Genomic DNA, 15,225 nt, shown 5'->3' with positions numbered 1-15,225 from the left:
TAAAAGAGAATGTGTAAATATGAAAGAACCTGTGAAAAGGTGAGAAGAATCTACTGGGAGAGAATAAAGGGTAGCATGAGAAGATTTAAGAGGTGTGGAGATATTCTAGGAGAGGTGGAGAGAATCAAGCAAAAGAGGTGGAGTGAATCAAGGAGAAATCAGTGGGATTAGATGCTTGGATGTAAACTCTATAAATTGAGGCATTGGCCTGATGAGAATTTGCTGGTTTTTGATTATCCATGCCTACATTAAGCTATTTATTAATTACTCACTAATCACATCTTAATTATTTACTAATCACTTTGTTAATGATGTTAATTCTAGTATTTGATCCACCGTAGCTCATCACATTGCTCTAATTTCAACATGGTATCAGAGCCAAGCCTAGAATTCATCAAGTTTATGAGCCCATTATCTAGTTAATTAGGATTAGTAAAATAATAAATTTTTTTAGTTAATTTCAACTAAGCCTCTGTACCCCCAACTGGTGGAGGAGCTCTATCTCCTTGCACACTCAACATTAGCCCAAGCCCTTTTAGGTACTCATAGTAGACTCAAGGGGCTACACACAGCCCAAGGGATTTGAGCCAATTCAGTGCCGCAGAACACCGGCGACGGTAGCCTGTTTTGCAGGCGCATTTTTTTCTGAGAAAATTTGACATTTTAGCTGCTCCAAATCAAATTGGTCTAATTCCTCATAGCTCCAGGGGTTTTCAAGCATGCTCTACAAGAAGCTGGTGAAGTCAGAATTCAATTTGATCAAGTCTACAGTGAGATCCAAGCTCTTTATCAAATATGTAGGTGACTTTGGTAAAACAGAGATTAAGCATTCATTGTTTGGTCAAATCTTGTGTTTCTTGGCTTAATCCTCTACTAGACTCATTGCTATTGATGGCCTTGAAAGGATTTGAGCTTATTTGAAGTCTAAGGTCCCAGATTTGGACTCCTCGCATACTCTGTTTTTTGCACACAAAACAGAGGATTAATTTACTAATCAATAATTAATCAATGCTAATCACTATATTTTGGTATAATTGAGGGTTCAAATTAACCATTAGGTATCTGATACAGATCCTTATAACTTCAGATTGCAATTCGGAGTTGGTTTGATACTCCAACCATTCCGTACAAATTGGTTACCCTTGATTTAATGTAATTTCTGGTAAAATTATGCTGATAAAATTATGGTAATCATCATTTTGCATTTAACCCTTGGTTAATGCCTGTAAATCTCACTCAAATTTAAGATTATTCACAGCCAGAGTTGCATTTTGGAATGTGCATAAGAATGAATGCTATACGCATTATGTATTGGGCACATTACATCAGTGTAAAAATGGGTTCAGACACTGCCCTTGTCCAGAATAAGGCAAGAGGTAAGACCTCCCGCATAAATTTGGGTTTGCATTGCATAATGACACAAGATAAACATCAAAAGCCCAAAAGAACTGTCAACAAAACATTTAAATATGTTGCTCACATGGAGCAAAAAGACCTGACGACGACGGACAAGCTCATGGCCCCAGCCCCATGAAAGAAGAAGAACATCTCTTTCCAAGAAGAAGATCCACACCAAGAAGATCTAGAGGAAGCATTGAAGAAAGACATGAACACGAGAAGAGAAGCTACCCCAAGAAGACTAAAAGAAGAGACGGGTGCGTGAAGAGAAGCTGTCACGAGACAAGAAGACTAAAGACAAGAAGACTGAAGACAAGAGAGGATGTGAGGCTCCAAAGAGTGAGGAGCCATGTGAAAATTTGAGAGAGAGAGAGAGAGAGAGAGAGAGAGAGAGAGAGAGAGAGAGAGAGAGAGAGAGAGCCCACAACCCAATGTAACCTGCCCCAACAAAGTAAAACCACCTCTGAGCCATCGATGATGTAGGCCATGTGGTAGATGTATGTGTGAGCACTTTAGTCAAGGTCGCGGGCACTTGTAGTAAGCCTTGGACACATAGAGAGAGAGAGTGTCAAGGACTATGAGTTTAGGGACTTGAGGCACTGGTCTCGCGGGCTATCAAGTAAGAGAGAAACTTGGTATAGGGTCCAGGTGTGCTAAGTTAACTTGAGGGGAGGTGTGCCAGACACTGGTCATTCGCAGACTATCAAGTAAGAGGGAAACTTGGTATAGGGTCCAGGTGTGCTAAGCTAACTTGAGGGGAGGTGTGCTAGACACTGGTCGTTCATCGCAGACTATCAAGTAAGAGGGAAACTTGGTATAGGGTCCAGGTGTGGGAGCTAACTTGAGGGGAGGTGTGTTAGAGACTGGTCGTTCGTCACAGACTATCAAGTAAGAGGGAAACTTGGTATAGGGTCCAAGTGTTCTAGGAGTATTCACTTGAGGGGAGGTGTTGAAATATACAAGTGAATAGGGTGTGTGCGGGAACAAGCCCTTGGTTAGAGGTTGTAAAAGAGAATGTGTAAATGTGAAAGAGCCTGTGAAAAGGTGAGAAGAATCTACTGGGAGAGAATAAATTGTAGCATGAGAAGATTTAGGAGGTGTGGAGATATTTTGGGAGAGGTGGAGAGAATTAAGCAAAAGAGGTGGAGTGAATCAAGGAGAAATCAGTGGGATTAAATGCTTGGATGTAAACTCTATAAATTGAGGCATTAGCCTAATGAGAATTTGCTAGTTTTTGATTATCCATGCCTACATTAAGCTATTTGTTAATTACTCACTAATCACGTCTTAATTATTTACTAATCACTTTGTTAATGATGTTGATTCTAGTATTTAATCCACCATAGCTCATCACATTGCTCTAATTTCAACATGGGCTACCCAAGGTGGTTGGATGTGAGTTACAACAATCATTAACCCCCTTGGGTGCTCAACTGGCTACTCTCAGGTGGTCAGGTAGATACACACAACAAACAAGATGAAATGATAAAATGGGTGTCTACTCATATGGTGACCCCTCGTTTATTAACAAATGGCTAGGGTAGTGGTGGTGTTTGGCTCCTTGCTCTTTAGAAGAGCTGATCTCTAGGGATGTCTTCATGTTGGGTGCTCGAAGTAGTCCCCATAGAATTGCCTTCGCTTTTCTTCAATGTGCAATCTTCTCCTTTGTACGTGAATTTGTTGCAGTAGTTACACTTTGGCTTGTCTTTGAACCTGCATTCGTTTTTGAAAGTGCCTTTTCTACTACAATTATGACACTTTACATTGCTTTTGTTGAACAATGCATGCTTAATGGTGCTGGGATTGCTTCTTTTTAATTCTCTCTTCTTCTCCAAAAGGGAGGAGACACATCCATCAAATGTTGGCTCTTGTAGATTCTTCAAGGTTGTGACAAGTGCGTTGTATTCTTTTGGCTTGCATTGTAAGATTATTGTAATTGCATCTTTATCTTCAATCTTAGCATCAATGCCATCTAAGTGGGTCATGATGCTTTTCATTTTACTAACAAATTAAGCCAAAGATTAATTAAAGTTCACTTTTAGGCCGTAGAACTCAATCTTTAAGTGAATATCTTGGTTCTTTGCCTTAGCTACAAACATGAGATTCAATGTATCCCATGCAGCATCCTTTACGTGTTCGTGTTCCTTAGAGTCAATGTGATGAATAAGACTAGTGCCCAGGTGTAAACCAATGAGTGATACTTCTTGCTCATCTTTTTTAACCCAACCTTCACTTGGTTCATCTAGCACATTTTCCTTAATGATTTTCCACAATTTCTTATGCATTAGAAGGTATTTCATTTGTGTAGCCTAGACGTGGAACCCTTCCTCACTGAACTTCTATACATGCGAAGTGATCCTTTGTTGATGTTGCCATAATGAGAAGGTCTTACCAATAAGATTATGATGCTTCAATTGGTAGTGTCTATTCTCGTACAACTTAGCAAATGCGGGTGCTCCAATCAAGATGAAATGCAAGTAGTGTGAGTGCTTCCAATTTTTAATTTTTGCTTCTAGAGCTTCCTGAGGCTAGCCCTAATGCAAAATTAGTGATTTTGATGTGTAAACACACTAAATGCAACCCTAATTGCTCAATTGTATCTTGAATTGTATCTAATTACTACTAATGATCCTTTAATGATAGTGATTAAGGCTAAAACCTAGTGATTAGCAAGGCCGAGCTTGGAGGATCAAATTGAGCATCCAAAAGTAATCGTTGAAGGGAGTTTTTACCCAAGGTTGTTTCACTTGATTAGAATCAAGGTCTTGAGTTTATAAATCAGCTCAAAAACACCAAAAATCGCCAAATTTGTGCTTGTTTATAGTAGTTGCATTTTGTCTTCTCGTGCTGCGACTAGTTGATAAAACAAGCTAAAAATTTGGTTCAGATTAGGTCATAGCATTGCTAAGGAAACCCTAAAGGGGTTTGCCTTAATTCAACGCATACTCAGCAAATGACACAAATAACCAGTAGGCCTGCAGTCACTGAATGCGCGTAGCGTGGCTTGAATAAATTCAATTCCTCCTAGCCAATGAATAGCCGTTGGTTGCTAAACCTACCCACAAATTTTGAGGGCAAGTGGTTGGGAGAATAGGCAATGACAAGCTAATGAATTTTTGACCACAACGGGAAGAAGAGGATAAGATCAAGATTAGTGGATGATTAGTCACTTAATCACATTAATGATTTGAGGTAGACTAAATAGAGTGATTAGAACAAGCTCAAGGGAGAGAGGGAGGCTCTGATACCATGTTAAGATTTATGGTACCTCCTACAAGAAGCTAATTAGATTAATGACACACTAAGAACACACTAATGACACATGATTAACTTAATCCTAAGGTCTAAGAAAGATCATGATGAGAATATGTGAAATAAGGTGACGATCACAAGCTAATTAGGTTGCAAGATATGTTAACTTACACTTATAGAGAAGCTTGAGATGTGCTTGTACTTCCATTTCTTGAAAATCACTCCTTTTATATGGGTAGACTACATCTTTTCTTGGTCCATGCATGTGGGATTATCTGGTTTAGCTATATGGCTCATGCTCACCTACTCACTCCTCAATAAGCTTATGATGCTTCAATTGGTAGTATCTATTCTCGTACAACTTGGCAAATGCAGGTGCCTTAATCAAGATGAAATGCAAGTAGTGCGAGTGCTTCCAATTTCTAATTTTTGCTTCTAGAGCTTCGTGAGGGTATCCCTAATCCAAAGTTAGTGCTTTTGTTAAAACACACTAAATGCAACCGTAGTTCCTAAATTGTATCCAATTACTACTAATGATCATTTAATGATAATGATCAAGGCTAAAACCTAGTGATTAGCAAGGCTGAGCTTGGAGGACCAAATTGGGCATGTGGAAGCAAAAATTGAAGGTGGGTTTTACCCCAGGTTGTTTCCCTTGATTAGAATAAAGGTCTTGAGCAAACAAATTAGCTAAAAAACACCAAAAATCGACGGATTTGCGCCAATTTGTAGTAGTTGTGTTTTGTATTCTCATGCCGTGGCTAGTTGATGAAACGGGCTAAAAATTTGGCTGGGAGTAGGTCATAGCATTGCTATGCAATCCTAAAGGGGTTTGCCTTAATTCGACGCATACTTAGCAAATGGCACAAATAACCAGTGGGGGCCTCCTCTAGGACTACTCCACCTCCCAAGAGAGAACTCTAACCATTCACAATTGGAAGAAGAAGCAATAGAAAACAACCATCGTTGCGTATTTACCAATGCTTCAAGCTTACAGCCCTTGAGGTCTCCAAGCTCGCTTTTGGAATCTCCACTCCTCGAAACTCCACCTCCATGATGTCACTAAAGAGTCTCTTGCACCACAACACAAGGCAATATCTCTCTCACTCTTCCACACATACATGCACAGAAAAGGAACATGTCCTAGAGTACACACACACTTGCTCTCTCTCTCTCCCCCTCCCTCCCCCCCCCCCTCTCTCTCTCTCTCTCATAAGACAAGAAAGAGCTCTCATAGCACAAAGGGGGATTGTGTTCTTCAATTATGAGAAAATGCCTTATATACAATTGGCCCTTATTCAAACTTGGGCGCCCAAAACTTACTAACTAAGGCCTTGGGTGGCCAATATCTCATAATGTACAACTTTATAGTGCCTTTGCATGACACTTATTAATGTCCTCAAATGGAGGAGCATATTTTTTAATCCAAAATGGGATTAACATCCTCCCCTACTTGATGTAGGTTCTGTCCCCATAACCTGTTACCAAGGCCGAGAGACCTAGTCGCCGAACTCTTGCTTGTAAAAGTTACAGTGTGACTAAAGTTTTTTTTAAGGTTCTTCGAAATGCGGAGTGAGAGGTCCAAAACCTTGTGTCGACCATATCTTCAAAGGTGATATGCATGTAGCCTGGAGGAAGACACCTTAGGCGATGATAATATAGCATCATGCCTAGAGGAAGACACCTTAGGCGATGATAATATAGCATCATGCCTCTTTCATTTGGCCCTATGTTCATGTCGAAAAGGAGTTGCCCTGTATTAAAGCCATTATAGCACTCCTTTGGTTAATCGAGAAGCACCATGATCAACTTCAAAAACCTAATAGTTGCCATGATAGCTAGATTTGGAATATGGCACCATGCTAATATCTATGTTAGCATTTGTTATCGTTGTTGTGCTATTTCTGAAAATGTTGTTGGAACAAATTGTGGGAAATTGTAGCACACATGTGAATCCTGTTGCTTTGCATCATGGAACTGCAAGTGGGTGAACCTTTAGCATCATGTACAATGGATCAACCCTTTGGGTTGGTGTGGTGAGCACTAGTATTGTTGGCTATACTCTGGAATGGTCAAGTACTCTTTACGCCAATTGGATTGTATACCAAAATCTTCAATTCGGGGATTGGTATCATCTGTGTCAATGGCTATATAACCCCCTCTTGTATGTACAGGATTTGCTTTTTTCCACCTGTGGAAACAATAGCTGATCATAAATGTAACAATTCTAATCTCGAGCAGGTCCTCTACGTGAGGGTTGGTCAATTTTGTATGTTTTGCTACATTAGCCCATGAGGTTCCTTCTCTTGCCCCACCACCACTGGCAATAACTCTTCCAATTCGGGCAGCATTGGTGCTCGGAGAGGATATGGCACATGTGGTTGCTGTGTAGATGAGACTGTTGAATAGGCATCTGGCATGATTCTTCTATTTGGTTCAAAAGGTATGATTTGCATCAACACCTTCAACATTAGCTTTGGCTTTAGTACTGGGTTACATGTCTTTATCAAGCCTTCATATTCTTCATATGATAAAGACTCAAGGATATTGCTGTTTTAGTAAAAGGCTCAATTTCATCTCTCGGTTGAATGAACTTATCCCTTGAATCGGCCTTGGTGGTGGTGTTGTGACAGGTGGGTTGTCGACATTTCCTCAGGGGCGAGAGTGTCAGTAGGAAAATCTAGATGTATAGAAGGTAGACGAGAGAAAATGCAGTCAGTCTCATATTTTTTAGCAGGACTAACACACGGATAAGGGTGTAATAATTTACTAGCTATAGAAGAAAACACTGGATAAGTAGTAGGAGTTGAAGAACCTTGTGTTTCTTCTGGGCCCTCACCTGAACTAGGAGGTGGGTGGGTGGGCTTGTGTATTTTCATAAACTCCTAGAGTTCTGTGATATTTTCTGAGGTAATTTGAGGATATTCAATATGCATTTTATCAAAGTTATATATCACGGTAGTCATCATGGCTTCTAAGTGTTTATGTATATTGATGTAGAGTTTTAGAATGCCATATGGGTGATAAAGGGTTGAGTCGGAGAGATTTGAATGCTGGTGTGTATTATACACCTCTAACCACCGCCGTGACTAATGATCCATTGGTAACTGCGTGCAACCACCTCGTAGTTGGCTGATGTATTGGGGATATCATCTGGTATAAATAGGTCAATTTTGTTGACACTATTATCCAAGATGTCTAATTGCTGGTAACACCCGACACCAACTACGTAGGTTTAACAACACGATTGAATGTAAGGGGTAGAAAAATATATCGCTTGGATATGTTAGTTAGTAGTAAATCTTCCCGAAAAATGCCCATAATGATAGTCGGGTCTATATCTCTTTCTGTATTTTGTTTTATTAGTGTTAAGTCCCCTAGAATGAGGTCTTCAAATAAGTTAATTTCATATTGAAGACGTGAGAGGGTTAGTGTAGAAAAAAATATAGTTGAGGTTTGAGGAAGGGCTCGAGGAGTCACCGACAAATGAATCTATTTCTGAGGCTCGTTCAATAAGTGGTCTTAATTCATTCGTAGGCTCCTATCTTTTTCTCCTTTCCCTTATGGCCAGTTGGCACTCTAAGTCTTGTATCCTTGAGTCCCTTTGCTGACAGAAGGTCAAAAATTTCTGCTTCACGTACCATGCGGGCCACATCTAACTCTTCATATCTTCGTGTTGCTGCTTCTTGCGCCCTTCTTGTCGATGCCTCCAAGGCACGAGCATCTTCAATCCGCTTGAGTTGCTCTGTGTCCAATAATTGGATGTTCTTTAGCTGCTAATTGACCTAATCTAGTACCTGTTTGTGGCTAGCAAGCATTTGATCTATCTCCAAAGATTTGGCATTGATTACTTAATTCAAGGCCTTTATCTTCTTAACATGGTTTTTGTTGAGTTGTTCTCTTTCAACTTGAAGAGTAACAACCTTTTCTTCAGCTGCAGTGAAAGATTCATTTAGGGTGGCAATTTGCTTGTTTAACCCTTCTTCTTTGCCCTTGAACAATGCATGAGCATCCTTGATATGTTGTGTATGTTTTTCTTCTTTTTCTTGAGCATTGGCCACCTCCTTTTGAAGTTGTTTTTTAGCTTGCTCGACTTGTGCCATCAGCTCTGTGTTTTCTTTGATTCTTTGCACGATGGTTTTGATGAGCACTTGGTTGTTTCATTCCAACACCTAGTATCTCACCTCTTGTTCTTTTACAGCCTTTAAACCCTTAAGTATAACCTCTTTGTGTGTAGCATCAACTACAACCATTTGCTCCTTGAGCATTTATACTACTTGGTCGGTTCCTGCACTTGCTTCTAAATAAGGTTGCATTTCTGTCATGTACCAAATGAGTGGTGAGTAAAAGACATTGCCAAACCCGTTGTTCTTGCTCCCAAAGGGAAGCTCTTGTAGAGGCTGGCCCTTCTAATCCTCGAAATGGCAATTATAGAAAGCTGTCGAGACCTTCCATTGTCTCCTGTAGGAAGCGGTTGGCATTGATGTCATGCAAAAATGAATCCGCAGTGACAGGGCCTTCATCATCCAATCTTTGTCTCTTTCTCTTGAGCTCTCATGTTTGTCACAATGCACTTCCTTTTCTCAGCTTGTTGATCTTCCTCTGGAGCCTCTGGTTGTACGGATGCGGCCTCTTCATTCCTTATATCCACAGCATCCTGTGTGGCACTACTTCTATTGGAATCTTTCTCCTGCACCAACCTGGGCATATTGTCAATATTGTGAATGTGTATTTTTATCGGTGGCAACAGCTACAGAGCCTCATGTATCAACTCTTCTGAGAGGAGGACTTATTCTATTGTGCCATCCTCCTTTGTGACCCATCCCCCTCTTGGTGGCTTTATCATAAGATTTAAGGTACTTTACACATAATTCTATGTTGATTGTGCGAGGGAGGCATTCGGCCATTCTTCCAAGTCCTACTCTCTCTAGCTTCCCTTTGACCTCTGTATCCTCCAGTATGTGTAAGCATTCAGGGATGTGGTACTGGAGTGTGATCTTCATGTGTTTAGTTTGAACTTCTTTGCTGATGACTCACCCCTAGAAATTTTGTGCATATGGCCCAAGGTAACTGAGCTTGGTGTGCCACGAGGTCCTCTCTTCTTCCGTTCCCTGGAACCTGTGGTGCTGTTTGAGTCACACTTAGAGTCTCCTCAACTTCTGCTTCGGTGGTGTAACGGAGGAAGCCATCTATAACATTGGAAAGATCATTAGTCATGATGACTGGTAGGAGCTCATGGTTTCCTCTTTTTTTTCTTTCCCCCTTTTTTTGGTGGGTGTTGTGTGTGTGTGTGTGTTTGATGAGAAGTATGTTAGTGGGTGTTGTGTGTGTGTGTGAGTTTGATGAGAAGTATGTTAGTGGGGTGAGTAGAACAGATGGATGAGTCCTGGTCGAGAAATAGTGTTATCACGCGAAAGTCTTAAGCCATGAAATAGCATACTACTATTTCATGGGTTTAGTGGAACCCTTGCCATTATGAGGCGCTAAGGGTGAAGACACCCACATAGTTTTTAAACAAACTATATACAAGTTCATGTGAAGACAGCACGATGTTTATACGAAGACTATAGACATCATGATGTTCATATGAAGACATATTGTATACATGACAAGAAAAGAAAAGAAAAGAAACAATCTAGGCAAAGCAATGCCAATGGCGATGGGTACGAATGCAAGATTGTTTTTGACGAGCACAAATGAATAACGCAGAATAGGTGAGTGAGCACGATGAAAGCAAATACACAAAAAGGAAAGAAGACGCTTTTATGATGTAGCCGCCGGTCTCGACGGCTAACCTTAATGAGCAAACCACGTGTCAATGCACAATTCATCCTTGGTTTGTGACCATTTCATGTCGTGAAACGGTAGGGTGGTTCACAATGTGAACCATTTTGAAATGTTTCACGGTGTGAAGCGCTAAGACTATTCATGACATGAACCATCTTTGGTCATTTCATGACGTGAAACTTCCTAAACTGGTTCATGACATGAAACTATTTGATCCTAGACTCTTCTGGAATTGGAGTAGGCAACTCCGATTTTTGTTCCTTTATATCAGCTCATGTATGGGGTACATTGTATCCCATGAGGTCACTATGAGTCCCTCTCTTAGACTCTTCTGGAATTGGAGTAGGCAACTCCGATTTTTGTTCCTTTATATCAGCTCATGTATGGGGTACATTGTATCCCTAACCCTGTTAGCCCTTAATTTGGCTTCGTGAATTCATTTGGTACTCCTCCACCACCAGGGCTTTAACTTTGTGAAGCTTCCTTGTCTCTTCTTCAGCATTCGGATATTCACCAATTCCTTTAGGGGTTGCTGGTCTCTCTTTTTGTGTTTCTTGGATATGCTCATTCGGTTTCAGTGCTTGGTTGCTCTCTTCCTTTGATTGGGTTTGATCCGGTGTGTCAATGGTAACTTCTTCGGATCGATCCTGGATTGTGACCATGGTGTCACCCTTATGCACTTTTTTTGACTCTTCTCCTTCTCCCAGTTTTAGAGCTTGTAACACTTGCTAGGTTTTTCCCTTTGCCCCCTTGTTTTGCTTTTTCCTGTGCCGCCAGAACATTCAATGGCGTGATGTTCCCAGGTTGCACACTTATGGTCCTGATAGAGGCCTGATTAGACGTGGTAGCAGAACCACTGGTGCGATATGGATAGTCTTTGATCAAATGATCAACCCCGCACTTAACAAAAGTAAGTGTTGGCATGTCATTAAGTTGTGCTGCCATTGGCTGAGCTTAGTGTGCATGAACCACATTCTTATTATTATTATTTTAGGACAATCTACTATTCGATGAGGTCCACCACAACCAAAACACTGTAGTGGCCCCCTTCTCATAGTTGAGTTTATGTCTTTTCCTTTCCATTGTACCGTGGTTTGGAACACTAGTACGGGCGTATTATTTTGTAAAACATAAAACTCTGGTGCAATCTTCGCGGCCTCCTCATAGTAATCGTATTGATTTCTACTTGCGCATGACTTCACCCTCATCCAAGGACTCCTCAATCAACACCTAATTGATTTTAGCTTGTGGTGGTAAAACAGGTGGCATCAGCAATGACAATGTATCCTATATTCAGAACATCCCTCTTGGTAAGTATGCTGGGTTTGGCTACCCTACAGAAGCAGTGGTTTGCACTAGTGGTGCTGGTAAAGCTAATGGCACTCTGGGTGCTGGCAGTTGTGCTATGGGATGGAGCCTCGGGTACCTGCACATGGAAGTGTCATGGTTCCCTAATCTCACACAATGAGCATAATAAAGTAACTACCTTACTCTTAATTGTTGAGGGCATTCAATAGTGGTGTGATTCATTATACAAAGGGAGCACCATACCAGATCTCTCCGAGGGTAGAGATGAGCTTGCCTTGATGCTTCTCTTCCATCCTTGACTTTTATTTTATCCAGTATGGCATTACTGACTCCTCTCCGGAAGCAAGGCAATAACTGATCATCAATTAGCCTCTCCTGTAGCATACATCTTGAATTCAAGTGCTTGATCCGGGATACATAGTCTCACATGGACTCATTTTTCTTTTGCTTAATATTGTGAAGCTGAGCCACAGGACTCCATCTGTCACCACTTCGAGGAGAAAAGCTTGGTACAAACACATTCTTAAGCCTAGTGAAGTTAACTTTTCCTTTGGCTTTAGGTCAATACCATTGATGAGCCTTTCCTTCTAGGGTCATCGAGAAGGCATGGATCATGGTCACATCACTCAGTGACCCCATAGGTTTCACAAGTTGACTCAACGATCTCAATATGTTAGATTGGGTCCCTATCCCTTGAGAACTTTTGTACAAGTTTGAAAATGATATGTGGCTTCATTTGGGATGGTCTAGATTCTAGAGTGGTGCCTAGCTCCCTAACCATTCCTCGACATATTTCTACGGCCATATTAAGTAGATCAGCCCTTGTGACTACGTTAAGATCTGCATTTGGATCCACAATTGGTCTTTGAGGAGCTACTCCCCCCTACGTAGACCTCTTGCTCTTCCTACATTTTCTCTTCCAGGAAATTTAGGTCTATAGCTAGGTCCGGCCAACTCCTCACGCCCCTGGCTCAGTATTAATGGCCTCAACTCACCTTTGTTGTTAGATTAAGAGCTCCATGCCTTGCAATAATGTGGGATCATTGATTATTTGTTCTGTCATCCCTTGTATAAAGGCGATCCTCACCCTCTCCAAATTCCCTAGGTAAGTTGTCCCCTTCATTTTATGTATCAAAGCCTTCCTCCGCCCTTGGCTCTTCATTGATGGATTCTAGATTTGGGATTTCTCCTTCAGTCATACCCATCCCCATACTATCAATTGCATTTCTAGACATTTATGGTTCCTTGAACGTGATTGAAAGGGATTTACATTCTCCCTTTCCTTCTGTTCAACCCTTGTTCTTTGAGTATCGAGCTCTTATTTCCTTAAGCTCAATAATAGCAGTTTGTCGCTCTGCCTCAACCCTCTTCAAGTCGATTTCTATTTCCTCTCATGTAGGGAAGAATACTTGACCTGTCCTTGCCGCACTTTCCTCATCTCTCCTAACCCTAGGGGTTGTTCCACTGATCCTCTCTCACAGTGTTAGTCAGCCTAGAACTAGAAGGTTGGGTTGGTAATTCTAGTTTTAGACCTTGTCTAATGTTGGTTGATGGGCCTATACCCACAGATTGCACTTTGTCTTCTGTGTTGGGTTGGAGACCAAAAAAATCCCCTTGCTGTCAATGGTTCATGCCATGAAACAGGGAATGTTTCACATCGTGAACTATTTTACTACTAATTCATAGGATAAAATTCTTTCAAATCCGCTGTTGTGTTAGAGGTGTCAGGATAAGGTACCCTATTTTTGGCAAGGTAATCCCAAAATTTGCGGCGCTGATGATTGCAGAAGGCAGTTCACGCTAATGAAGTAGCAGGAAACGGTTCACACTGTGAACCGTTTTCTGCACTTTCACATGTTTGGTCCCTCGTGTTGACAAAATGAAGCCTGGAGTGTAACTCACCTATCCAAATGTTCTAGAATGGTTGTGCTAGGAGTAAGGAATGTAATAAAAGTTATAAGCATAGCCATTGGCGCCTTATTTTTATGATTTTTTTGAAAAAATAAAAAACAAAGTATCACACATGCTTTTTCACGGTAGCAAGTTTTGTGATACAAACATCAAAATTAAAAGAAAAAATAGTGTAGCTTTTCTCTAAGACAAACCAAGTACTCACCCACACACCAAAAACATACGATTTCTCACAACTCTTCTCTACCAATCAAACCTTATCTATACATTCCCTTCACAATTTCCCTTCACAATACACTTTCTGAATGCAAAGGAAATCATGAATCTTGCATAGTGGGAGCTGAAGCTCCAAGAGGATGGAAGAAACAATGGTGTTTCCCCAGCAGTGGCGCTAAAAATGTTATGCACTACCGCACCTCCCAACTAGAGACAACTCTAACCATTCACAATTGGAAGAAGCAATAGACAACAACTATTGTGGGGTACCTACCAATGCTTCGAGCTCACGTTCCTTGAGGTCCCCAAGCTCGCTATATCAAAAACTCCACTCCTCCAAAATCCACCTCCATGCTGTCATCGTAGAGTCGCTCGCACCATAACACAAGGCAATCTCTCTCTCACTCTTCCACACATACATGCATAGAAAAGGAACATGTCCTAGAGTACTCTCTCTCTCTCTCTCTCTCTCTCTCTCTCTCTCTCTCTCTCTCTCATAAGACAAGTAAGAGCTCTCATAGCACAAAGGGGGATTGTGTCCTTCAATTATGATAAAATGCCTTATATACAATTGGCCCTTATTCACACGTGGGTGCCCAAAACTTACTAACTAGGCCTTGGGTGGCCAATATCTCATAATTTACAACTTTCATAGTGCCTTTGCATGACACTTATTAATTTTCTCAAATGGAGGAGCATATTTGTTAATCTAAAATGGGATTAACAGCAGGTCATCGGAATTCACACAGTGTGGGTTGAATAAATTCAATTCCTCCTAGCCAATGAATAGCCCTTGGTTGCTAAACATGCCCATAAAATTAGAGGGCAAGTGGTTGGGAGAATAGGCAATGGGAAGCTAATGAATTTTCTACCACAAGGGAAACAAGAATAAGATTAAGATTAGTGGATGATTAGTGACTTAATCACATTAATGAGCTAAAGTAGTCTAAATAGAGTGATTAGAATAAGATTAAGGGAGAGAGGGAGGCTCTGATACCATGTTAAGATTTATGGTACCTCCTACAAGAAGCTAATTAGATTAATGATACACTAAGCACACACTTATGATACATAAAATTAACTTAATCATCCTAAGGTGGGTGATGCCTAAGCAAGATCATGATGAATAAAGTGATGATCACAAGCTAATTAGGTTGCAAGATAGATTAACTTGCACTCATAAAGAAGCTTAAGATGTGCTTGTACTTCCATTGCTTGAAAATGGCCCCTTTTATATGGGTAGAGTATATCTTTTCTTGGTCCATGCATGTGGGATTATCAGGTTTAGTTATATGGCTTAATGCTTGCCTACTCCCTCCCCAACCTCTACATGTGCTCTATGGCACCACACTT

This window comes from Cibotium barometz, chromosome 49, assembly GCF_041138505.1.
Source record: "Cibotium barometz isolate CiBa-2024 chromosome 49, ASM4113850v1, whole genome shotgun sequence".
Lineage (NCBI taxonomy): Eukaryota > Viridiplantae > Streptophyta > Polypodiopsida > Cyatheales > Cibotiaceae > Cibotium > Cibotium barometz.
The sequence above is the reverse complement of the archived record's forward strand: the minus strand, read 5'-3'. Positions refer to the sequence as shown.